General features: G+C 48.8%; 1 protein-coding gene across 1 annotated transcript in view; it reads left to right on the top strand.

Moving 5' to 3' along the window:
- AFAP1L2 (actin filament associated protein 1 like 2) overlaps window positions 1-25,971 on the top strand; it is a 62,976-nt gene that overhangs the window by 842 nt on the left and 36,163 nt on the right. The window lies entirely within an intron of this gene.

Here is a 25,971-nt window from a genome sequence, read left to right as displayed (position 1 = left end):
TCTGCGATTTTGGTGCCGCTGGCTTGTAAAAGTCTCCCCCAGAGGAGGTCATTCCAGCACTTGCATTGTGCCGAACAAGTCTGTAGTACAGCTTTACCTGTTGGGAGGAAATGGGGTTCTGCTCATAGCCACTGCCCTCCTTGGGCTGCCTGAACACTTCAGAGAGGAGCATAGAGCTCAAAAAGTACGTTTCTGCCTGACCCTGCCTGGATGTGTTACCCTCAAACTGCCCAGGTGTGGTTAGAGCTCAGCAGACGCATTCAAATTAACAGCCCTTGTTCCCTAATCCTTCTGTGGTGGGCACCTGATATGCCAAGATATCACACTGTGGGAAGTTACTTTTTGCCAGGACTCTGTACTCTGACTCTGCTGTGCAAGTAATGCAGTGTTCTGACACAGCTGGTTCTGTATCTCCTGTTCCATTTTGATTCGTTTCCTACTTACAATTGATGCTTTAGAGGCCCGATAGGCACAGTAGTGATACACTGCTAAAGTGGTGTTAAAGATCATATCACAAGCCAAATATTGTGTAGCTTTTTTTTTTTTTTTTTTTACTCTTTTTTTTTTTTTTTCTGGCAGGGTCTGCACAGTGCCATTCAGTTCTCATGGCAAAGCAGTGGATTCATTAAGATTCAGCTATGTTTTGTATGTTGTCTTCTTAAATATGCACACTGCTCCCTCAGAGCAGGGGGATGCATTCTGCACATGTGTAATGAATAGCAAGAGCGACTGATGGCAGAGCTCGCCAGTGCCTTCTGTGCTATGGGTAATGAACAGGCAGGTGTGGGACCAGCGGTTGCTGATGAGGGCAGGGAGGCATCCTGAGCTGTGTGGGCCCAAGGGGAGAGCATGCAGGAGCTGGGAGCCCTGTGGAGCAGGTGGAGGAAGCAGTTGAGTGAGGAGTTACTGATGAGCATGAGGGGCAGTGCCTGTTCCTGCAGGACAGTCTACCTATGATGGATGGAGTCAAAGGACACTTAAGCAATAAACTGCTGTTAGGGGGAGGCATTTAACTCTAAAGCCTCTCCTATTACTTAAGAAGCACAGGGTGTGAGCAGCAGCAAACAGCACTGCTTATTTCTTTTAAATGCAGGTGGGGACACGTTCTAGTCCTGGCACCAGCCTGGCACACACAGGAGGTGTCTGTCCCTCCTGCTTCCAGAGCAGCCGCAGGATTTGGATGCTGTGTCAGACTGCAGGGTGGCACCTGCACTGCAGGAAGGGCTTAGGCGCTTGGATGCACATGGTGGGAGTGAAGGAGGGGCTGTGGAGCTCTCCTGGGAATGGGTTTCCTTTCCCAGCCTCTGCAGATGGGGATGCAGGGCCAGCTGCATGAGAAGAAACTCTCTTGACACTTGTTAGGCTACTAAGGCTCTGAAAGATGATCTCTGTGTGTGGCAGTTTTTTTGTTTTGTTTTGTGTTTTGTTTTTTTTTTTGTTTGTTTGTTTTTTTCTGCCAGTCTGCAGCAAAGTGCATTTTCTCAAATGATATGAGCCTTGAGAGGTTTGGTAGGTTATTATTGTATTTTTAATGCGGTACAGCTCTGTAATGGAAATCGGTGTGACTTGCTGCCCAGTCCTTCAAAGAAAGATGTTTGGCACTCTTGTGTTACTGTCTCTGTTGAGGAAAGACACCAGCTTTGTATTCCTCTTCATCTGAGGGTCTGCCAGGGCTCTGCAGGGCACTGTGAGTGCTTGCAGTGCTCCTCTAAGGAGACGTGCTCCTTCCTTGAGGTTGCCTTGTTACCAGAAGCCAAGCGTTTAGTGTAGATGAGGATTAAAATGGTGACTTGGTAGAAAGATGAGGTGTTCGCTTGCTTATTAGCGTGTTTCGACTGGGAGGGGAATGGGGCGTGGGCCTGCTTGGGACCTAGTGCACATGTTCTTTTTAACAAGTTCCTGCAAATGCAGGGAGATATGCTTGGGATGAACCGTAAAGCAGAGAGGAGAATAAGAGTCCTGGTGACATTCTGAGGCCTTTCATAAACCCTTGTTAATCAGAATCAGAATTGATTCATATTAACATGATCTAGGCTCTGTATAAACATATGTGGTTTATCCTCAGCTGAGCACCATCACAGCTGTTGTGTTCAGCTAATTGCCTTGGTGCAATTGGCAACTGGAGAAAACAGGGCAGTGTGCTGCTGTACCGAATCCAATACAATTTTCAACTGCTGTGCTGAGTCTCCTTTGAAATGGAAATTAATGTCCTGTGTAATGCTGTAAGATATGCTATCTCTCACTTATGTGAGAGTGACCCTGGTGGGTTTTGGAGAAGGAAATGGGCTATGGGAGCAGAAGGCAGGGATGCAGTCATTTTCAGCACGGATTTAGGAGATGAAGCCTTTTTCTGTGACTGAAACCACAGCCTGTCTCAATTATACATCTACCCTGTCCACCCAGCCACGCCATCCTGCACGCTGTCACCCGTGCCAGTATATTTCTAGCCCAGCTGCATTTCTGGACGCAGCACCCCCTCAGTCACGCTGCTATGGTATCTGAGCCCTGCTGGCATCGTTCACAAAACTGCCTGGATCCTGCTCCTGGAGCTGGCAGGGCTCACCAGCACTGCAACTTTGGGCGCCTACTTTTGGAGCATTCCTGGCAAGGCACGAGGCCTTGTTTTTGTGGTGTGCTGTTTCTTTTAGTGTATGGGGCAGTTCTTGTCCCCCTGCACACCTTCACCACTCCTGAAGCCGTCTGTGTGTGTGCTGTGCTTGGCGGGGGCACCAGAAGTTTCCTGTGAAGGAGTTCAGTGTTTGGGGGCTTTCACTGATCGCTTCCATTGAAACCCCACAGCACAGGGAGTGCCTATGTTGTTCTCTTGGGAACTTCCTATGAGCCTCCAAATAGCCTGCTGTCCCCTCCAGAAAGGCAGAAGTCCTCTGAGGCAGGCAAGTGTATCTTCAGGCAGTAGCAACCAGAGAGCCCAGGGCTGCAGGGGACACCTTGGAGAACCAAAACTCAGCCGTGCATCTGTGACTAACGATGATGTGGAGCACCAGCACCTGGGCCGTAGGCGTTCCTCGCTGAAGCACAGGCCCAGAGCCAGTGTGTTGTCTGGGGTGCCGCAGTCACGGAGCCGGTCTGCTGACCTGCCCGGTGGTGTTTACTTCCCCTTGGAAGTTGAGTCACCTCCTCTCTGCTCTCAGGTCAGCGGGGAGGACAGGCTGGTGTGGTCACTGCCACAGTCTGTCACCACAGATCTGACCCGTCTCTGATGTGGCCTTGCCCCTAGGAGGTGCAGGTGCCAGCACGGCTCATTTCTGGGCTGAAGTTCCTATAAATGTTTGTAGAGACCAGTAAATTGAGTTGATTTCAGGGAGCAGAGCTTTAGGAAGATGGAGTGTGTGTGGGGGGAGTCTGAAGCAAACTCAAGCTGCTGAAGCTGGCCAGAAGCCTGCAGGCACCCCTCAGTGGGGCTGCGTTGGGTGAGTGACCGGCCCTACAGCAACCCAACGAGGCTGCAGCCAGGGCTGAAAGGCACCGAGGCTGAGAAATATGCCAGGGCTAACGCCTGGCATGGGCTAGCTTGTGGCTGCTGGCTCGGGACAGCCATGGGAGAGGCATCATGACAGAGGCGTGTGCGTGGCAGCTCCCGCAGGCAGGGGCTTGGGTTTTGCCCCTGGCAGCGGGGCTGTGGTGTGGCAGGATGCTGCGGGGGGAGGCCTGGGAACTGCGCTCGTCTGGCCTGAAGTTCCAAACACAAGGGTCAGCGCTCACTGAAGTACTTTTTTCCCCTCTTTTCCCACTGACCTATTGGCTTTCTTCGTGGGCAAAATTCCATAGAAAGCACATCTGAGGATGGTTTGGTGTATGGCAACATTGTCTTCAGTTATAAACAGCTCTGTCTGGAAGTAAATATCTCAGAATTATAGGATCAGCCTGAAACTCCCACATAATGTACATACTTGCCACTTGTGATTTAATAAAAGCCAGTATTTCCTCCCCTTCAGTGAACTGTGCTCTGTCTTGCATAAAGGTTTTTCTGATGTCTTTTTTTTTTTTTTTCCTCCTTTGGATCCGCTTAGGATAAAAGTGTAGTGCAAGGCTTACAATGAGCCTGGGAAAGAGAGACCCGCAAGCCCTGGCTGGCAGTTCAGCCTGTGGGCTTCGTGTTTGTGCGTGTAGGAATTTGAGTCTCCTCCTGAGATAACCAGGAGCAGTCACCGCCCCCAGCACGGGGGTGATGCACGTGGTTTTCCACTCGCTTGTGTGACTTGGGAGGCTTTCTTTTTGAAAATATCTTTAGACTCCCTATCTCGCTAATAATTAATGGATCTAGATTTTTTTTTTTTTCGAGTCAGTGTGAAGTTTGGAGTGTAGAGGTGGGCTGCTAAGCAGCTTGGATGCCTTTTGAAGATGTTTGCATAACGCTTTGGCAGCGGTGCTTTCAGTGAGGTGGGCCTGAGCCAGGAGATTTCTGCAGTTCATGCCCGAGTTGTGGCTTGAGCCCTTCCCTCTTGAACTGAGCTCGGTGGGGAGCAGGGCTTGGGCTGCTGCAATGAGGCCATCTCCTTCCCAGAGCTTGCGTCTGCACCGAGGCAGGTGGTGAGGGGAAGTGTGTGTACAGGCTCCTGTGAGCTGAGATAAGGTATCTGCAAACAAATCTCTGATCCAAAGTCGCTCTGCAGATCACATCATCGTTATTTATCACTGCAAAGCACGAGAACTATTAAGGCTTGGGAAGAAAGAGCTGGCTCACAGAGAACGTGAGTTGCACAAGGGTTTTGCAATGCCGCTAGTGGCTTTAGCTGAGTGTCTCTCCACAAGTACGTTTGAAACGGGGAGCTTTCTTCTGCTGAGGAATGTGACCCAGCCAGCTGCAGCCCCACCAGCTTCCAGTAGCACCATTAATTTGTCATTTGTGTGGAACAAGCCAGTGCATGCGGCCGGTCAGTCCCCATGCCAAAGGCTCCAGCTTCTGATGGTCCCACTGAGAATGAGCTGAAATCGGCGCTAACACAGAGATGCTCTTTGGTGCCTGCTGGTAACGGGCAAGTGATCACAGCGGTTAGGTGGCCACCACCTGCAGCAGTAAAGGATTGCAAATGCAGAAATTTGGGCTGCAAAAGTCGATATGTGGCGAGGCCAGGCTTCTGCAGCGGCTTGTGACAGCTGGAGGCCATCTGTCCCCTCATCCCATCAGCAGCTTTATCCCTGCTACTTGGCTGGGGAGCATGTCCTGCCTCCTCTGTTTGATTCTGGTGTCTTCAAGGATATTTTGCGTTTTATTGCAGCCTCTAAAAATGTGCCTGGTAGTCTTGAATACTGGGAATTTCTGCTGGTTTTATTGTCATGCTTCTCAGACTTCTCCATTGCCCTGGGGTATACGGAATCCAGCAGAGAACTGGGATTATAATGTACTGTTCCACATCTGCTATAGGATTGCCTGATCTTGGCAGCTGATGAGGTATGATAAAGCCTTCTCGCATGAGAAGAGAACTGTTCAGACCGATGGGGCTCCATCTACAAAGCAGCAGAGCTCTCTTTACCTTGCAGCAGTTAGCTGGGCTGAGGGGTGGGAGGTAGCATCCCCTCATCTAACCACAGCCAAGCTTTTGGTGCCTGTTAGGAGTTCAGGATGTGTTCATATGCTTGTGGGTGAAAGCAGCTTTTTTTTCTTAATTAAAAAAAAGTGTCTTCTGTGCATTGTAGTAGCTGTGCTTGTTGTGAGCTGCGCCTAGGACTGTGCCTGTGAAACTGGGTTAGGAGACTGAAGCGCTGATAACTTGTTTGATGACCTTGTGGCTATCTATATTCCTTCCTCTTGTGGTGAGTGATGAGGGGAGAAGCGTAGAACACAAAAGACGATGAGCTGCATGTGATGAAATTGCATGAGGTGGCTCAAAGTGAAGGTGTGACACAGATGGACCAGACAGACCTTGCCATTACTGGGGGGCTACGTGCCGTCCTGCCCTGGCCTCAGACATGAAGAGCAGGCTGCGGGCTGGCTCCTGCTCAGCTGTCTGCTGCTGCTGGGGTCTCGTGTCTGCTGGGCAGCACTGCGGCTACGTGCTCTTCCTCCTGAGCTTTTCAAGCCATGCGGTTGGTTTGCCTAATCTGGGGCATGTAGCACTTGGTGCCTGGGGCTGCAAGTGTCATCAGTGCTGCACGGGCTTTTGGAGTTCAGCACCCTCACCCTTCTCTGTATGAGTATCCCAGAGCAGTGCTCAGTCACCAGTGAGCTCTGTGTGTGTGACTTTGGAGAATTTGGGGTTTTCCCTCAGCCTCGTGCTTGTGATCCCTACATCTGTCTTGGTTCCCTGTGCAGCAGTCAGAGCCCACTGCTGTTGCTGGTGATGCTCAGCCTCGTACGGCAGCAGTACCTCTGAAAGCTGGGGGCCTCTGCAGAGCCACCCCTTGCGAGCTCCTGCACCTCATCTTGCAGTGTCTCCCTTGGCTACCCCATGAGAAAGCTATAGGAAAACGTGAGGACTGACTTGTAATAGTCCTAATTACATGTTACTGGGTTCTGTCCAACCTAACCAATCATTATTAACTGAGCAGTTAATAATACAGTCCCCCTTCTGTGTGCCAAGCATGGGTGTAGCTTCTCGGCTAACAAGGACCTGTGCCCTTGCAGGGAAAGGGCTGTGTGGGAAGAGGAGCAGCCTAAGAGCGTGCTGAAAAGGCACAACCCAAATATTCTCTGAGGCTCACAGTAGACGTGCGCTCACCTTAATACAAACACAAAAGGCCATGTTTCCTTTTACCAATGCAAAATGGAAGTCTGCTACCACACCATTTAGCAAATGGTGCTTGTAAATGATTTACTCTTCTGTTAAGCACAGTATTATTTTATATAAGCACAGGTTCTCACTTCTGCTTTAACCTTGTTCCATCTTTTCCAGTCCTATTAAAGGGATACATACGCATGCACAGTGTCTTTCAACTCTCTAATGAGCAGTGCTGGCTGGTGATGTTACCCATTTGCCTTGGTGCCATGACAGTTTAATTCTGCTGCTTCAGCTTTGGAGTTACTCCCCTGGTGAGGAGAAGACTCACTTTTGTGAAATTAGGTTATCTTTCAGGTGCTGAAAGGCACTATTGGCTTGTTTGGTGCTGGTTGTCCCATAGCTGAGCTATGCATTGGGACCCCATAACCTATCGGGTGTCGTTAATGTATCTGTGCTTGCAAGAGTTGCTCAGCTTGTATCTGAATGTGGTTGAACTGCAGGGTTTAGTTCTAGGAAACTTCCCCAATTCTTGTAAATCAGCCTTGAAGTGTGTTTATTATGCTAAGCTTCACTCTTGATTTCTGGGACTTTGAATCGTAATTCTGTCGCTGATCCTGATCTAGATATTGAGATACTGTTAATGCAGTCTGTCATCTGAGCGCTTAGATTGTGGCAGCTAGTCCCAGTTTCAGCACAGCAGGCTCTTGCTTTAATCACCTGCGTATGCCAAAATAACAATCAAATGGATTTAAATGGGCTACCTCAGCTTATGCTGAGCCAGTACAACCTAGCAATATGTGAGGCAGAGCAGACCTGGGTGAGGATGCGGTTTCTTCAGGTCCGTGTCTGTTAGCACTTCGTGCTAGATGGCTTCAGTGAGCGTAGTTTTCAGCTCGGGTTGCTCAAGCAGATGCTCTCTTTGAGTGCAGAAGAGGTCTATTTCTGGAAATTGAAGTGGGAGTTGGCGGGCTGGGGGGAAACGAAATGGCAATTGAAACTCGTTCGTTATAAAGCCTGAATTCCCATGTCTGGCTGAGAAGAGAAGCAAATGCTTTCTAGACCCGGGAGGCTCAGCGTTCCCAACAGCAGCATGATTTATTTGTAATTCTGATAGCTCTCTCTGAGCCTCTTAAATTGAAAGAGCAATGGCAGCTTTCCTGTACTGCTCCGACTGTGTGCAGCAAGCTGTGGGCAGTGCCCGGGCAGGAGACCCGAGTGCTGCAGGAAGGGAGCTCAGCTGCAGCCAGGTCTTGGGGCAGCACTGCAGGAGATGATTGCTTCCGGCCAAAACCCTGCATTAAATGGCACGGGATTTAACTTGCATGTTTCACTGGGCCAGCTACGTCAGCCTTCCTTCAATTCTTTGGCTTAAATAATGGCATCCCCCTTTGGTGCTGTGTGTTTTCATTTCAGCTGTGGTGATTCTCTGATTTTTGTGGTGGTTGGTTACCAGCTCCACAGGAGTTTCAAAGCCACAGGGATAAACTGGAGCATGGCCAGGTGTTGAGCACGGAGAACAGCTCTTCTGGGAGACGGCTTCAAGACCAGGTGTAGGGTGTCCTGTTCATGCTGCGTGTGCACTAAAATGGAGCATCCATGCAGTTAGTGTAGGCATTTAGCGTTTCTTTGAAACTAGTGTTACTACAAGGTGTGTAAAAAAAAAAAAAACGTGGACTGTTGTGTGCCACCTCCAGATTGCATGTTCTTACATCAGTCAGCTAGTCCCCATGAAGAAATGAGTTGGTCTGCGTGGTAATCCACTTCTCTCTTTAAGGTATTTTTATAGAATTTAACTCTGGTCAGACAACCTCACATTGACGCTCCTGATTAGCTGCAAAACCTTCTCAGTTTGCTTTTGTTCCCATGCTGGACTGGAGTTTTTGTTGGAAATGCTCTGTTTTCAGCATGTGTTCTTGTTTTTCCTGACAAACATGAATGTCTGTTGGCCTACATCTAGAGGAGGTGGGAAAGGCCAAATTCATTCCTGGTGTCACTCCAGCATAGTCAATGGGCTGACCACAAGGATCAGATAGGATCTAGGACATTAAGTTTACTGAAAGTTTAACCAACTTTTATTGATACATTTCTGCTGCAACTGATAAAGATGCTTTGTCACATCAGGAAATCGAACATTAAAGTTAACAAAAGCCAATGTGTGATGGAGAAGGAATGCAGAGCTGGCAGCTCATTCACCCAACAGAAATGCTGATGCTTCTGGGTGCTCGTAGCACAGGCATGGCTCACCCTTGCTGCAGACATAATTACTTGAACCATGAAAGATGAGGAGGCTTGAACACACTGGAGACGTGCGGTATGCAAACACAGCCAAATCCTCTGCTGAGATCTCAGCTGAGGCTGTGGGACCCTGATGCTGAGGGCTGTGGAGCCTTCGGCACAGCACTGATCTGTTGGTGCTTGACATCTTCGTCTTAGAGGCTTTGGGCTGAAGCCTCCTCAACTGAGAAGCTCCTGAGAGCTTCTGCTAGTCCCACATTCTGGGCTGGAATTTCAAATTTTCTCTCAGCACTTGTCTATAAGATTTCTTTCTCTCATTAATACAGTCACTTTTTGTTTCTGTTGTTCCCAAACATGCAGGCCTGCTCTGCCATGGTACAGCAAGAAGGAAGTAAAATATTCCCTTTTAAATATATAAAGGGAACTGCTGCCTAGCAAAGACAGAGCTGGCTTCTGGATGAAAGAGTCAAATGCCAAACTGTTTTGTTTCAATTTGAGCAGGAGCAGCTTTGATCTAGAAAAGATGACTCAGTCAGTAGCAGGGAGCATTTCTTTATTCTGAATTCAGAAATAAAACCCTAAGATTTAGGCTATGGCGGGTTTGACACGTCAGTCACAGTGTATATTATGTGAAAATGAAAACCATAATGTCTGAAATGAAGTGTGGATGCTTTTCTGAAACAACAAAAAAAAAACCACTTCTGATGTTGGTTGCCAAGAGTTTTCCTGAAGCCAGAAAGGGCTGGGGGTGGGGGAAGATCACTGCTAGGGAGATGGGAACAGGGAGCAACGTGGACAAACCAGGAAGGGGAGAGACTTCCTGCACCGTAGCTTAAACCAGAGGTGGGGTCGGGATTAAAATCTGGGTCTCCTGGCCCTCAGTCAGACCCCACAATCCGTGTTTGCTGTCTCATCGCCCTGACCCGGTGTATCTCCTTTGCCACCTCTTGCAGCTCGCTGGAGGAGGCCGACGCAGTCAGACCCCGCTCGGTCACAGGGTCAGCCCCAGTTATGTGGAGCAGGGATGGCCAATTCCTGCTACCGAGCTGCTTTTATTTGGAGCCAGGTGTCCGGGCCCAGATCGGCGCAGCTGTGTTTCGTGGCACCGCAGCTGACCCAACAACACAGCTGTGCCCGGGCTGGGGCCCTGCGCAGGCCGCAGCACACACACGTGGCCCGAGCTGGGTGCCGGGGTCAGCAGGTTGTGTGGCTGGGATCCTGGGGACGTGGTGAAACACATCTGGCTCCAGGCAGCAAGCTGCTGGCGAGCCCTGGTGCAAGGGAAAGCTGTCATTGGTGCGGCTTTATTCAACGTCCAGCCACTGGCCTGTTTTGTTCTGTGCTGCTGTCCCCTGCAGGCAGAGAGTAAGTGTGTGTGTGTGTGTGGAGGGAGCCTCCAGAACACTTCCTTGGTGGTTTCGGTGGTTGCATGCACTGGGTGATGGAGACTTCTTTGGCACGGTCGCCTTGTGAAATCTCCTCCTACCCAACAGGTTGTTCCTGCTGAGGAGGACAGCTCAGCCCTACGATCCCCCTGCCTTGCCTGCACCACCTCTGCATTTGCTCTCCTTCTTGCTCTCCTAGCAAGCAGCTGCCAGCTAGCTTTTGGCCAGGCTAGTTTTCTGCTTGCTTGTAGACCAGAGGGCAAGGGGGTGGGAGCAGTGTGCTGGGCAGAGGGTAGCTCTGTCGGGTAACAATGCACAGTCAAGCATGCTCACTCAGGATGCCAAGGACATACAGGTTCTCCACAGATGCCTGGCAGCAGGGATTTCCTTGGTCTGCACTGTATATGTCTGATAACAGGGCTGGTTATAGAATAGTAGATGGATTAGGTAGCCCAAGCTAAACAGCTATAGAGAAGATGAAATTAGACAGGGAAAAGAGTCCTTAAATCATTTGCTTTACCCCTTGTTCCAGAAAGCGTGTGTCTTCTGGTGTTTTCCCCATTTAGATGCTGAATGTTCCAAGTGATGTGACTTTCCCTCAGATTTCTTCAGGATTGCTCCATGGTCTGGGAGGTCTCATTACTCCTAGGGATGTGATGTGAAATATTAGTACTGGATCTATATAGTGGAACACTCACATAATTTCCTTTCTTGGCATGGCAAAAAATAAAAAAAATAAAAAAATCCCATTTTCACTAATGCCAAAGAACAGCCAATGGTGTGATGTGAGAGCTGGAGAAGGTGAGGAGGCCCACACTACCTGCTGTCACACTGAACCCAAACCGCCCTGGCACCCAGGGGTGTCTCAGCCAGCCCATACTAAGCAGCGAGCTGCTGGCCTCCCACAGCATCGTCCTGTGGCTGGCAGCTGGTACAAGTGTGAGTACAGATGTGGTGCTGGGAGACGATTCAGAAGCTCAAGGCTTGCAGCTGGAAAGTGGAGAGAACGTGGTTGGAGGGAGTTGATCATATCCCTTCCTCGAGGAAGGAACGGAGGCTTGGGTGGGAAGGAGGAGGTGTCTGCTGCCTGCCCTGCAGCAGAGTGGACTGACAGCTCCCAGATGTCATCAAATCCTTCTCTTCCTCCTCCAGCTTCCCTTTGTACATTACCATTATCACAGTTTGTTTTGCCCATCCATTTCCAGGAACTACCCCAGTTTTCAAAGTCCTGCAGAGACAGAAGGGAGGTTCCTTCTGTGACAGCTTGAGGAGCAGTTGATCATGTGTATTTTGTTTTTTTGAAGTGGACTCTCTCTGGTAGCAGTTCTCCTGACACTGTTTTCAGCCCAGGGGAGAACTGTATGACCATGACATATAGGCCAATGCGAAGCTAATGGACTAAAAACACGTAGCAGTGCTGGCTAATCCCAAGTAAGCATCCAGCAGTATGTAGCGTGGCAGTATGGGTGTGCTCCCTGGTATCAGTGGTGCTTTTGATATTTCCATGCTTCGTTTCACTCGTTTTGAGTGTGCCTTTAATATAAAGCAGTACTGTGAAAATCAGAGACTTTACCCTGTGACACCATGTGAATTTTGAAGGAATAATGCTTTCTTGAATAGCACTGGTGATATGTATGTTAGCAAAGAGATTAGAAGCATGGATTTCAGTCCTCCACGAAACAGCCTAAAGGGCCTAACTGGAGAAGTTGCTGAGCTTTATCCCACGGGAGGAGGCTTTTAACCCTTGGCTGGAACAGTCCTGTGGGTGGAAATACACAGTGTGAATATTCATCTCCAGCTTTAAGACAATAACTTTTGCAATCAGTTGTTGGGTGTGGTTTTTTTGACAACTTCCAGATCTCATAAAACTGATGTTTATGAATTATAAATAGCTGTAAATGTACCTGAAAGCTTGGATGCTGTAACTGTTATTAACTACTCTTAATGTAGGTCATAACTTCTGCCCAGAATTGGTGACAGTCCTCAAAGCTATAGGTGTGCCCAGTGCTGCAGTATAGTTTCTGGCATGTCTTTTAGATGGAAGGAAATTGATAGGATAAACATTGTATCAGAAAATCAAAATAAGCCTGTAGCAATTTCTGCTTGCAGTGAAGATTGTAATTTTTAGGTGGCAGGACAAAGGGATAATAAATACAGCAGGGAACAAGGAAATCATGTAGCAACTGAAAAATATCCAAACATATGGAAAATTCAATTCTATGGAGAATTAAGTCACTATTATGTAATCAGGATCAATGGAAATGAGCTGATGTCAGTATTGGACTGGCTTAATGCATGGATGGAAAATTGTGTCCTCTCGGACAGACCTGCTAATAGGAGTGGAAGCTCCATGCACGCTGCATTTCCATTAACCGTGTTTTATTTTTTTACCTAGAAGGGGCCTGAGCCAAACCCAACAGAAATAAATAGCATTTCTACTAACCTGAAGCTGATTTGGGGTCTGAGCCTAAAAGATCTGTAGAAGATGGCAAACAGCAGGAGTCTGTGGTGAATGTCTACCTTGTACTGGTTGTTCAGGGCAAAGCTTTTCCCTTGCTTTCCATCTGTCTGAACCTTTTGTGCAACCAACTTCTGGATCATCCCTCCAGGTAGGGCTGTGGTGGCCCAGCAGCCTTGCAAGTCCCTGCCCAGGTAGGAATTTCCATCCCAAACTTCCAGTTGAGGACTGGAAGGGGCTATACCTGGCACCAGGTGGGATGGGTGCCCATGTGCCCAGGGCACGGAGACTCCAGCAGCATTACAGTGACCACAGAATCAGCGAGGCTGGAAAAGACCTTCAAGATCATCATGCTGCAGAAGTGCCCAAAGACCTCCTAGCCTTCTTATGGCATGATGCTGGTTCTGTGAGATGGACCCTGTGGTGCGGGAGGGATGAAAAGCCCCTGCAGCTGCATGGGATGTCCCAGAAGGATGTGTGCCTCGGAGGCAGCTTGGTCTTTTTTTGTGGTGGGGCTTGATAGCAGCAGCAAACTCATAGCTTGTCCCTGAAAATAATCAATCCTTACCTGGGCAGCTGTGTAGGAAACACCAGAGCAGTCTGTTAAGGTTGAGCACACTCTAGTTAACATTACTGAAAGGTCATCCTGGAAGAACTGCTTGGGTTCAGCACAGCTTAGGGCAGTGTCTCTTTGGCCACCTTGAGCAAGGCTGGTTATCAAGATCCAGCCAAGCTTCCTTACTGCTAATTTGAGAGCCAGAAGGGTTCTTGAGGTTTATGGGGTGTGTTGTTTTTTTCTGATTTGTGAAGATGGATAATAAAAAATAAAAATAAAAAAAAAAGCATATAATGGTTTAGTGAGAAGCTCGTGTTCTAGATACCTTGGACACTGTGACAGTGACCAGGGCACTGCACTGACCTACTGAAGATGCATTTTGGGGATGACCATCAGCCACGTATTAACTAAAAGGAGAAGCAACAGGTTTCACAAGAGGCTCTTCCCTGCATGAAATAGGTTTGAAATCCTGGAGTGGTTACTGCATAATAAGAAAACCTGCCTTTGATTCAACAAAATGAGGGGAAAAATGTCAGCTGTTAAATGTTAGTGGATGGAGCTGTCATGTGAAGCGAACGTGTGGGTGGCTTCCAATTAACAGAGATGCCAGGGGTGGGGAGAGACTAAGGAGAGAGAAGGGGATGGGATAGGCTGACCTTTGACTGTTTCCAATTCAGTGAGAGCCTGAAGGGAGTGTGCGAAGTGAGCGGGAGGTCTCTGAGGGTGTCAGCACAGGAGAGGACCCGAGCTGCTGAACACCTCACACCCCATGTTAAGGGGAGCTACCACATGTGCCTTCAGCTCTTGCTGCTGGCTGGGCACTTCTGCTGCTCACCTTGTCAGCCCACCCTCAGAGCCAATTCCCCTGGGCAACCTAGGGAAAAAATGGGGGAGGAAGGGAAGGGAAACTCCCTCATACCCACCATTTTGTTGTTTCCACACGTTAGTCTCACTGGCTTGATGTGGTTCAGTGAAGGGTGTGATGAATACCACTGCAAGTGCAGGGCAGAACTGAAACAGTAGCCAACAGCAGAGAAAAGGAAGGGGAGCCTGGGGCTCATTAGCTTCATGGGTTCCTCATTTGGAAAGCTTTCTGGTCATGGAAATAACCTTGATGCTTCCCTAACTGCTAGGAAAGGATATGGAGAGGGGTGTGACAAAAAGAGAGCAAACAGCTTTATCCAGTACCTTAAAGGTTACTTCTGCTTTTCTTGTTAAGCCTCTTCAGCTTAACTTAAACATTTTCTGTGCTATGAAATAATCGCTCTGAAAATGGTGCTAGAGAGGTGAAGACACCCTTGGCTTTGGGAGCAATGTTAAAATGATTGCATCTACTTCCTGCCCAGCAGATTTGTTGAAAGTTGGCCAATGTCTTTCCTGAGAAACAGCTGCTCAGAAATTTGGGAGGAAAAATATTTTATTCCTCACATTCTGGTGGATTTGAGGCTCACCAGCTGGTTGAGTAGCCTGCCAAGGCTCCACGCTGTTGTGGAAATGTACAGTAACTGGGCATAAGTAGCTCTAAGCCCCTTTTGGACTCGAGTGTGAAAATGTCTTAATGCTGGGAAGCTGCTGAATGTCTCTTTCAAAGTAGAAATAAATCAGAATGGAATTGCTCTGTCTTTGCCAACAAATAAACTCATTTTGGGGAATTTACTGTCCCTGTTTCCACAGCGCCTCTTAGGCTCGGCCTGTTGGCTGGAGCTGTCCAAGCCCTCCAAGGCCCTTGTGCTATTCATGTCTGTTTGAAATATTATATTCAACTTAAAAACCCAGTTCTTAAATTGGATTCTTGAGTGCTTGTATCCATAATTTGTTTTGCTTCAATCTGAGGATGAAATTCTCTCTATGTTGAGGAAAGTCTCTGATTGACTTCAAGGAAAACGGGCTCAAGTCCTAACAGACTGAATTTTAAACAAGGAAAGGAAGACTTGTGTCAAAAAGACTTTGCTGCAGCAAATACAACTTCTGTCAACGTAGTCTCGTTTGTCTGTCTGTTTTTAAACCCTGATTAAATTATTATGATTTGCTTTTCTCAACTCCCACCCCTCCCACAAAGCAGAGAAAAGTTTAAATGGAGTATTTTGTTTGACTGGTGTAAAATAAATATTTTGACAGCTAAAAAGTAAAAAAGAAATGTTTGCCTCCATCTTCCTGAATGTAAAACTGGATATTTTCTGGCTTAGAATGCAATGGTGACGCTTGGCCACAAGGACTGCGTCCTCCAGCCCAAATGTGGGCCCGGGACAAACAGAAGAGGGAAGGTTCGGACGTGATATGAGAAAAATCTTTCTGAGGATGAAGAGAGTTAAGCTGTGGACAAGGCTGCACAGAGAGGTTGTGCGGTCTCCATCCTTCAAAGTTTTCAAGACCCAATCACTGGAAAGAGCCCAAAGTGACCTGGTGTGAATTAGGAGTTAATGCTGCTCTGAGCATGCCACTGGACTAGGGATGCCTGAGGTCTCTTCCACCTGGAGCATTTCTGGGATTCTTCAGATTAATAGCCATGGAGAGAAGCATCACCTCTCCTCCTGGAGCTGCAGTTTTGGCGGTGTAATGGCTCAGTAGCCCATGCTTCTGTGTGGAGTTTTCAGCTGGTGCCATCCCCCTCCCCATCCATACATGTGCACCTTGACAAGCATGAGCTTTGGGACAGCATGACCCAGATGCTGAGTCTGGAATAGATCCATGATACTCATATCACAAAGCAGCTGCCTTCAGGGTGTGTGGGGAGGATCCTTGCCTGCAGGGAATAGTCGAGAGCTACGTGAGCTGTGCTTAACCATTTCATGAGAGTTCTCTGCATTCTGTCTGGCCAAAGCTGCTTGTACTTGTGGCCAGGAGCTGCTTGTGTGTGGCTTCTGCAATGGATCTCCAGGCAGACTTCCTCCCTCTGGGCTAGCAGACTTTTGGAATAGGCCAGTCTCCTCGTAGCATTCTGTCTGTTGATGGTGAAGCTCAAATCAAGATTTCATTAATGTGGAGCAAATTGTTCTGTTGGAATAAAGTTCAGGCTGCAAAAGACCAGAGCTGCTTTGGATCTGACCCAAGACTTTTACAAAGCAGCTTCAATCTATGTGTATGATTTTTATTTATTTATTTGTTTTGTATACACTATACAAGATTTCAGAACAAGATGTTCTTCTAACCCTATGAAAAAAAAAAAAAGGCCAAGAGAAAACGTGTGATGCAGTAGTGGGAGGCATTCAGATGCTGCCAAAGTGGTGTGATGTAACTTGACACGGTGCCAATGTTTCAATTGTAAACTGAATGCAGGTGAATGCTGATCAAAATGAGCCCACAGAATATCAAACTGCTGCATCTGTAGCTTGGTTTGAAGCGGCATGTAGAAATACAGGTGAGGGAGCTGGATTCTGTCTGGTGATATATGAGTATTCTTATCTCCATGTTTAAGTCCTAAAACAAACACAACCCATGGATACGCAATGTTATTCTCTCTAAACAAGAGAAAAAACCCACACCTTACTACTTATGCTTAGCTTTTGATGAGTAGACAGCTTGGGAAAATGTTTGCTTTATTTTTTACACACTATCATCTTACAGACTTGATGCGTGTAAAACGCTGATAAGAGGACTGGCTTGGTGGTTGAGGGCAGAGCAGTGGATGTTGTTTATCTTGACTTTACTAAGGCTTTTGACACGGTCTCCCATAACATCATCACAGGAGTAGGCGGGGAGGTGAGATGAAACTGTCTGAACTGCCGTGCTTCGTGGCACAAAGTCTAGCTGGGGGCCATTGCTAGAGGTGTGCCCAGGGGTCGATACCAGCACTAATACTATTCAACATCTTCATTAAAACCTAGCTGATGGGGAGCATCCTCAGTAGTTTTGCAGATAACAAAACTTGAGAAGTGTTCAATACACCAGATGTTTTTGGTGATGTTTGGAGGGACTTCAGCAGGCCGGAGAAATGAGCCAAAGGTTTCTGAAGTTCAGCAAAGAATTTCAGGGTCCTGCCTTGGAGAGAAATAACTGCACCAGCACCTGTGGTGGGCTGACCTGCTGGGAGGCAGCTTTGTAAGGAAACATTCACAGGTCCTGGTGGAGGACCATGGTACTCCTCCTCAGAGGACCATGTGCTGGAGCTGGCTCAGCCAAGGACTAAGAAGATGATAGAGGGATTGGAGTATCTGGCACAGGAGGAGAGGCTGAGAGAGCTGGGACTGTTCGGTCTGGGGAAGAGATGGCTCAGGGAGTCTTGTCACTGTGTATAAACACCTGATGGGGGGTAAAGGAGGCAGAGACAGACATTTCTTAGTGGTATGTAGGGAAAGGACAAGAGGCAATGCTTTTCCACAGAGGCGCAATCTGTCTTGGTCAAGAGAGTTTTAGCTTCCTTGAGCAGGGTCTGTGTTCCACAGCTGCCTGAGTGAACGTCTGTCCCATCACACTGGATCTACTTTTGGCAGGCTCAGGTACCTGTGAACTTGTGGCCCTTAAGCTGTTCTACAGACGAGAATCTCCAACGTTGGGAGTGTACCTTCAGGGCTAGAAAAGAGGCTTTTCTGTTCAAATGGATTTATTGCCGCTGGTTTCCTCGAAGCACCACTAAATGTGTCATGCACAAAGGTGGTTTCATCAGCAGTTCTGCTTGGCGGGAGGGAAGAGGCTCTCTGTTTTGCTTATTTAGGTTCAGCATGAAGTCTCTCCTGGCAGGTCAGTTGCTTCCCATGCACTCCCAAGCTGCCCTTCCTTCGCTGTGAGCTGAAGGTGAGCTCCCACCCCTGGTCAGCTGTGGTCAGGGTGGGCAAAGCCCCGGGCCGGGATGCTCTCCAACCCAGCCAAGCATGGTGTTCACCATTTGATCCTCTCTGGCTGCCCTCTATTTTTAGAGGTTTGGAAGTGTCACTGGGACGTTCCTCATCAGAGGATCTGGCACGCCAGGTCTCCTACACGTCCTGGAGTTCATCTGGGCAGAATGGATTTCTAGTGGAAATGCACATCTGTTACTCCTTAAATGTGACCACTGTCAAGGTTTCCATCCCTCCAGCAAAGCAGTTCTTTGCCAATGGCCCAGTAAACTCTGCTTTTGGAGGAGGAGAGGGAAAGGGAGTAAGTCTTCAGGATAACAGAGTCTTTTTTTCTTTTCTTTCCTTTTTTTTTTTTTTTTTTTTCAGTTGAAGGGATGAAGTTTGTTTTAAATTACAGCATATTGAGTCAGTGTCTTTGACACCCACAGCTGTGCTGGCTGAAAGCTGCAGGAGGATTTGTCCAGGCAGGGTGCTGTGTGCCTGGTGGGGCTGTGGGAAGGATGCACCTTGCAAGGTGCTCGGCTCGCAGTGGCTCCCAGCTTTGCTTTGCGTCACCAGCAGGAGCATTCCTGGCAGGGGGCGGGCGTCCACCCAGCAAAACAAATGACATTGTTTTGACACGGTGCAAAACCGCTCCCTCCACCTTCCCCTGCACCGCTGCTGCCCGTATCTCGGCGTGAAATCCTGAGGGGAAGCTGCAGGCTGAGTCATCTGGCGCTGCGTGCGCTGACAGCACAGACAACGGGCTGGAGCGCCACGGAGGCTGGGAGGAGAAACCCAGGATATCTTGGCCAGAGGTGCTGGTGGGTTCCCCCACCTCCTTTCCTGTCCTCGGGCTTGGTTGTGGACCCAGACCTCCGGGTCTGAGCTGTGAGGTGATCAAAAGGAGTCGGTTCAAGGAAACCACTGATGAGGCATCAAACTGCCAGGGTAAACTTGTGTTTTCCTTGCAAAACCTCGTGTGAGCTCAAGGCAGAGATGGAAGCATGCAAAAAGGCTTGCACAGGGAGGGTCTTTGAAGATTTGTGCAGCTCACAGGAGCAGCCAAGATAAGAGGCTGCAATCCCCCTGCTCCAGCCGCAGCCTGCAGCCAGGTAGCTTTGGTGGAGCTCGTGCATGGGTGTGTGAGAGGGAGCTGGGGCTGCTCAGGAGCTGGGCAGCAGTGGGAAGCCTCCCCACACTCCCTCCCAGCCCCTTTCCTCCTGGAAAATGAAGCCAAAACAGGGAGTATTTTGGGTGTCCCCTTCCTCTGGCAGCTCTGGCAGCTGGTCCCTGTGCTGCCTGGGGATGCCGTTTCCCCAGGGCAGGCAGCTCCCCCTGCACTCCTGCATTGATTTGTGGTGGGAGCTGCGTGCCCGGCCTCTTATCTCTTTCCAGGCTTTCCCCGGAAAAGCTGCTTTTCTGCAGAAGGGCTGCGTGCAAGCTTCCTCCTTCCTGCAAGGGGCTGTGGTCCCTGTGGCTGCTGTGCCGCGGGAGGGGAGGGATTGCTCCCTTCCTTTCGGTATATCCCACCCACGCTGGGAGAATAGGGAGTTCGATGCTGAAACAAATGGGCAGGAAATGGGCAGTGAATAAAGGAAAGGGCTCCTCCACATGCTGTGAGTGTGACCAGTGGTGTGAGCCTGCCTTTCAGAAAGGGCCTTGATAGCTGGATATGACCCAAACCTCCAAGCAGTACATCTGCACCGTGCCTTGTGGCTGGGCACAATTGGTCTGTGCACTCACAGGGGAAGCGAAGCGCCTCTATCGTGGGCTGCTGGGCCTTGGGAGGGTTGTACACAGCTGGTGTTGGGCAGTGTGGCCTTGCAGGAAAAATCTGGGAAGCCTGAGGCTGTCCCTAGCACGGCAGCACGCTCTGGGGTGGGAGAACAACTCCATCAGCTGCTACCTCAGCGGTGTTTTACACCATGCCAAGACCCCTTGAGGGGGTTTTTCTCTGCTGAGTGGCCAGAAGGCCCTGCTGGCTGTTAGGAAGGTGTGCTGGTGCTGCTGGTGCTGCAGTGGAGCTGCTTCGCCGTGGAGCACTGGCTGTCACCGTGGGCACACGGGCCCAGAGGTCTCCCCTGTTGCTGCAACCTTCTGGACCCCCGGGGTTTTGGTCTGGGATTTGAGGCCAGGGGATTTCTGTTTGTTTGTTCAAGGCTGTTTTATTCGTTTATTCCTAATCACATACAGTTCTCGTTGTTGCTCAGCCTGTGGCTTTCAGCTATCTTGAAATGAAAAGAAAATACATGTTTGTCTTCCAGCACCTTGGGAGCCAAGGGAAGCCTTAGGCAGAGCCAAGACGTAACGTGGCAGTGCAAACACTGATGTGCAATATTCCCCCAGATCCGTGATTAAGAGCCGATGATTTCCCAGGGTTACCAGGAGGACACAAGCCTACAGGACCCGGTCCTCTGGCCGCCACAACACTAAACCTGTTCCTATGGAGATGGGCTGATTGCTATCGGGTTTTGTGCTGATTTCAGGCCTTTTACTTCTAACACTCTCAAATCTGCGCTGCTACGTATTTCCCTTCTACACACAGCCAAAACCAGACCAAGCAGCTTTCGGGGGACAAGAGCAGCAGCCCTTCTCCCTGAGGGCTCTTCCAACCCAAACGCTGCCTGGTAGGAGGCCCGAGCAGCTCCGGCGGCTCCTCCGAGGGGCTGAGCTGGGCCTGCTGCCCCGCCGTTCTTTCTCACAGTATTTTTAGTGGAGGAATGCACCTCCTGACCCGCCGCCGGGAGCCTCTGCCGTGCGGGGAAGCGGGTCCCAGGCGTGCTCCAGCTGCGACGTTCCGAGCAGCGACTATTTCGGGAGCATCTGGGTGTTTCCAGGTCCCCCAGGTACGCTCTGCATTTGCCTTCTCGCCTTTGTTGATGCTGCTAGGACAGTAAGGAGGACCTGGAAACTCGCCACAATCTATGATCTATTTTTTATTAGGTAAGCAGCAGACAAAATGCATCCTGGCTTAGCGACCCGTATCGGGGAAGGGGTGCCTGTCTGTGTGGGAAGCATGCAGGGAGGGCTATCAGCCAATTTTTCATTTTTATTTTTTCCTGGTTGGTGCTCTCTGGCCACACATAATGTAGTGAGTGAAAAGAAAAGAGTATTTTTGTGCTGGTTTTGGGGCCACGAGCAGGCCGGTTGCAACAATGCGGTGTTTTGTGAAGGTGCCTGCTGATCATCCGTCTCTTGTAAGTGGTACAGGGCCAGAGGACTTCGCAGGTGACCTCCAAGTGTAAAAGCTGTTCTGGGTGGGACAGCAGCATGGGCTGCTTCAACTCCTCTTCAGCTCCTGGAGCTTTGCTGGGTGGCTGCAGCAGTGTCCCAGGCTCCCACTGCCCTTTTTGAGGGCATCGTGAAAAGTGTTTTTTCAGCGTAGCTCTGACCCGGAGCGCTTCTGGAAGCCAGATGTGTCAGCTCAGCAAGACATCCTGTCTAAATATTTTCAAACAGAAGTTTAGGGTTGCTTTATGACTCTTGGTTTTGGAGCTGTTTGCTTTTCAACGCCAGTTTTTGGTCTTGTGGCTCTCTCCCTGCAACGAGGCCAGGTCCTGGTCTAACTTTCACCGGTTGGACTGGGAGCTGCTCGTACCGAGCTGAGCTGCAGGGCATGGAGGCTGGAGCACACCATGTAGGTCGTGGGCAGCACTGGAAGGTGTCTGAGGACTCGACAACTGTTTCCTGATAAATGTCAGCACAGGGCAAACCCTTCTCAGAAACTTCTGGGTCTCACCATGGACCATGTGCTCGGTGGAGCTGCTGTTGGCAGCGGGAGAAGGGAAGGAAAGTGGGCAAATTCAGACATAGTGGGGTTTTTCCTTCTGTAGTAGGAAAATAGTGGGCCAGGTTTGCTCAAAAGTTCCAACAAATTCATGGACTAATGCAGGAGAACCATAAGCACAGTCTGTCAGCACAGTTAACCAGGAATTATAAGGGCTGTTCTTACACTTCAAGTGAGTGGAAGGCTTTTTTGGCTGGTTTCTTTTCCATTTATTTTTTTTCCCAGAAAATGCTGATCTGTTAGGAGTTTGCTGTTTCGTTTGTTTGTGTTTAATTTTATTTTTTCTCACTAAAGATATACCAAAGTTATTTTTTTTGTGAAAGCTCCTGAGGTCCTGGCTGGAATTTCTGGTCATAAACAGCCTCCGTGATAACGGCACTACCTGGGAAACTCACGTCCCTGGGCCTGAGCCTTGCAAATCACCCTGTGTCAGGCTCCTAGCCAAGGAACAGTAGTATCATATATACATACATGTGTGCAGACATACATATGGAGGGGAACAACTTACATGGAATAAAATGGGAGCCAGCTGCTCCAGAGAAACTGGTGTTTGGGGTGCACGGGACTTGCCTGCAGTTCTGTCCAGCCTGACCTCAGTTTTGGTCCTACGTGTCTCCTGTCCCAGAGGAGAGCCCTATCAGCCTGGTGGAGTCACCGGCTATTGAAAGGTGGTGGATTCAGTCTTTCTTTTTCCTAGAAATAAACAAAATCCCAATGCTTAGTCTTCCCATTGAAAGTGGAATGGTTTGTGGTTTCCCGTTTCAATGAAACATAGCTTGCACTTCGTTTCAGTTTCATCTTGAGCTTTTTTTTTTTTTTTGTGGTATTTTGGGATCCCCAGAGCTGAACATCTGGATCTCCATGACACGAATTGGGAAATATCTACACTGTTTGTTCGTTCCTGCATAAAACTGAAGTTTGTGTTTGAGAGGTCATCCTTCTTCTCTGTGCTTAAAGTAAAACTTTATTGGTAAGCTTCGGTGGGGGCTGTGTGGATCTTTTACAAAAGAAGGTATGGCTCAGGTAGACATCTGCAATGACTGTACAGCAGTAACAAGATTATTGCGTACTCTATATTTAAAATCCTGTGAATGGCAGTGATTATTGGATTTGATGTGGCACCTGATGTTACCATTGCATTAGCCATGATACGTGATATGCAGTCCAGTGAGGGCAGTGGGATTAGATGTCACCTATTCAGGCTGCAGCCCATTGCTGGGAAATGAAGCCATCAGATTTCTCTGAACACCTTTGAGGTGTTGGTCTGAAGCTGTCTTCTTGCCCAGTTACCTTTGGTTCGTGGCCCAAATACTCGGGTGGCTGCTTGTGTCTGGTGCCACTGATACCAACCAGAGCAGCTTTTGAAGTGGTACTTGTGCTTTCACAGCAAGAAGCCTTTTGCCAGTCTGCCAGAACCTCCTGAAACGTGGCCTCCCCAGTGTGTACCTTCGTGCGATGAGTCCTCTTTCAGCAGCGGCTGCGTTTGCACAAAGATTGCTCTGTTTCCCTCACAATTGCCAGGAGCTTGTGAAATGGGGGCCCTATGAGACCTGTGGGGAGAAGTGACAACTTCCCTTCCTATGAAATTATGGTTAGATCCACAAGTCTGAAGCAGATGGGATCCAACACAGTTTGAACTAAGTCCACCAGGAACATTTGAATGCTGAGACAATTTTCAGTAAATACTTTGTGTTATGACATCCTGTGAGCTTCCTCAGAGGGTTTCTGGAAGCCTGGTTAAGCGTGCCAAACCTCCAGAATATATATATATTTATTTATTTTTAGCACTCTTGACAGATAAGCAACCCCAGGGGCTTAACCACGGCGACATCCAGCTGGGAGTGGGGTGGTCCCAAGGGACCGTCTGCATGCAGCGCTGCTGGGGCTTGTTCCCCTGGCCCGGCTCACCTCATCTCACCTGCACCCAGTGAGACAACCCGAGCCCTGCACCCTCTGAGGGCTGTAGACTTGTTTTAATCATCTGTCACTCTGGATATGAGCCAATGAGGAAAAGAGTCTCTACAGTAGGGTAAAAGTTTAGAGAAAATGGGCATTAAAGCCTTCAGGTGGGAAATAGGTGAGGGGCAGAAATGGCCCTGATGTAACACCAGCTTTGGCTTCACTGCAGAACCGCAAATCCTTTGGCTTTGGGTCTCACTGCAGCTGGCTGCCTTTGGCTCTTGCTCTTCCAGAAGTGTTAAGGCCTGGTGGAAGGGGATGACCGTGGAGCTTGCAGAGGGGAACAGAACGAGCGAGACAGGTTTCAGCCAAGCTTTTGCTGTCGTAAGCTTGTGTTCATTTGAGTCCCCCATTCAAAACCACTTGTGGCATAGCACATATATCAAAGCAGCAGAAATTTAGCAATGGTTGTTTGTGACTGGAAACCACCTAGTTTTGCATTCGGTTTCATCTCTGGCTAGCATCACGCCTCTCCAGCTGGAGCAGCACTCCTGACCTGGCAGGCTGCTCACCGCCAAAGCAAACATCAGTGCTCGCAGACCCCAGATGCCTTTGAAGCCTTTGCTTCAAAAAAACACCACCCTCTGAACTACGATGAGGGATGATAAACTGTGCCACATACAGATCCAGTCCTCTAAGAAACGTCTTATCTCTGAGGGATTTGCAGAACCCCTCTCTTGTTCGGAAATGATGAAAGCAAGACAGCTGTTAATAAGGTGAAAAGAAAAATGGGAGCAGGAGGCATCTAGTTCTTCACGGTGGCGTCTTCCTCAGCTTTTCAGCAGTTGCAAGGCGTTTCTGTAAAAATGTTTTGAAATGCAGGTGTTCATGAAGCTGCATTTCTGACAGGCTGCGGAGCAATGGGAAAGCTAAAAGAAACTTTTTTTGGCAGTAGATCAGCTTTCTTAGCATAGTGTACTTGCCCAATCCGTATCCTTTTAAATTGTAATGACTTCCTCAGGCACCATAAACACTCTGGCCCTTGTCACTTCTCCTTTTGAAGTCTGTTTTTCATAATGCAGCCTTTTCTGAAGTGCTCCTGCTGTCAGTCAGCTAACTAGTCCAAAACACTCCCGGTCTTCAAAATCGCTTAATTCTTTTTCAATTACAGATAACAGCTCTCCTGTTTCTTGCTGCTGACTCATGCGAGAAAGGTAGCATGCCTTGGGTACGCCTGCAAGTCCCAGCTGCCACCTAAATAGGGCAGAGAAATCAGAGCAAGATAGCCAAGGTATGGGCACAGTGATGTGTGCTGAGAGGAAAAATTGTCTCAGTGAAGCCAGCATCTGTTTACCAGTGCTGGGTGTGTATCCTTGGTGAGGCTTAGAAAACCAGCCCCATCACCAAAGCTTTGGGTTTGGGCCTAAGGTTGCCTGTGGTGAAGGGTGGATAAGGAAAAATGTCCACTTCTGAAAAATATTTAATTGCACAACATCCTTTCTCATGTTAGTGGGACCTGAAGTGTTTTAGGAAGTGTTTAGAATTACCTGAAGAATTTAAGAAGTGTTGCAAAATGCAGGTCTATAGTTTGGTCCCAAACTAGCAGAGAGGCAGAGCTAAAGGACAAATTCAAATCCTTTCAGGCAGGGGAGGGATTTGAACCTGCCTGCCCCCTTGGAGGTAATGGCAAGAGGCCCTGTCTTGGTGGGTCCAACCTCCACCCAGCTCCTGTCCCTCTCTTCTTTTTCTGCTGAAACAAATGTGTGAAATCAAAACTGCTTTTTACTTCATTAAAAAAAAAAAAATCACTTTATTGTTTTCAGTTAATTCTGCAATAATGGAGGCCTAGCCCTAAAAATGGGCAGTGTTTTCCTAGTCATTTGTCTTCGCATTCCTTCACCTGCCTCTCTGCTGCTTAGAAAGCCTGGACAAGCAGGTAGCAATAAAACAAATGAAGCTTCAACAAACCACAACAGAAACAATCCTCATATTTTCCCTAACCCAAGAAGATTTAAAGGCTCTGTGGCTTTGTGTTCCCTGGCTGCCTCAGCTTCGCCTTTGGGGCTGGAAATTGATGGAAGGAGAGAGAGGCAACAGGTTGAGTGAATTTGCAGTGGCAGCCTGCGTGGGAAAGGGCTGGTGCAGCTGCGAGGGCTTGGACAGCCTTTGTGAGACAGGAACAGCAGACAGCAAATGAGAAAATCCCTCCCTAATCAG

This window comes from Anas platyrhynchos, chromosome 6 (assembly GCF_047663525.1).
Source record: "Anas platyrhynchos isolate ZD024472 breed Pekin duck chromosome 6, IASCAAS_PekinDuck_T2T, whole genome shotgun sequence".
NCBI lineage: Eukaryota > Metazoa > Chordata > Aves > Anseriformes > Anatidae > Anas > Anas platyrhynchos.
Note: the sequence above shows the minus strand (reverse complement) of the source record. Positions and strands in the feature narration are given on the sequence as shown.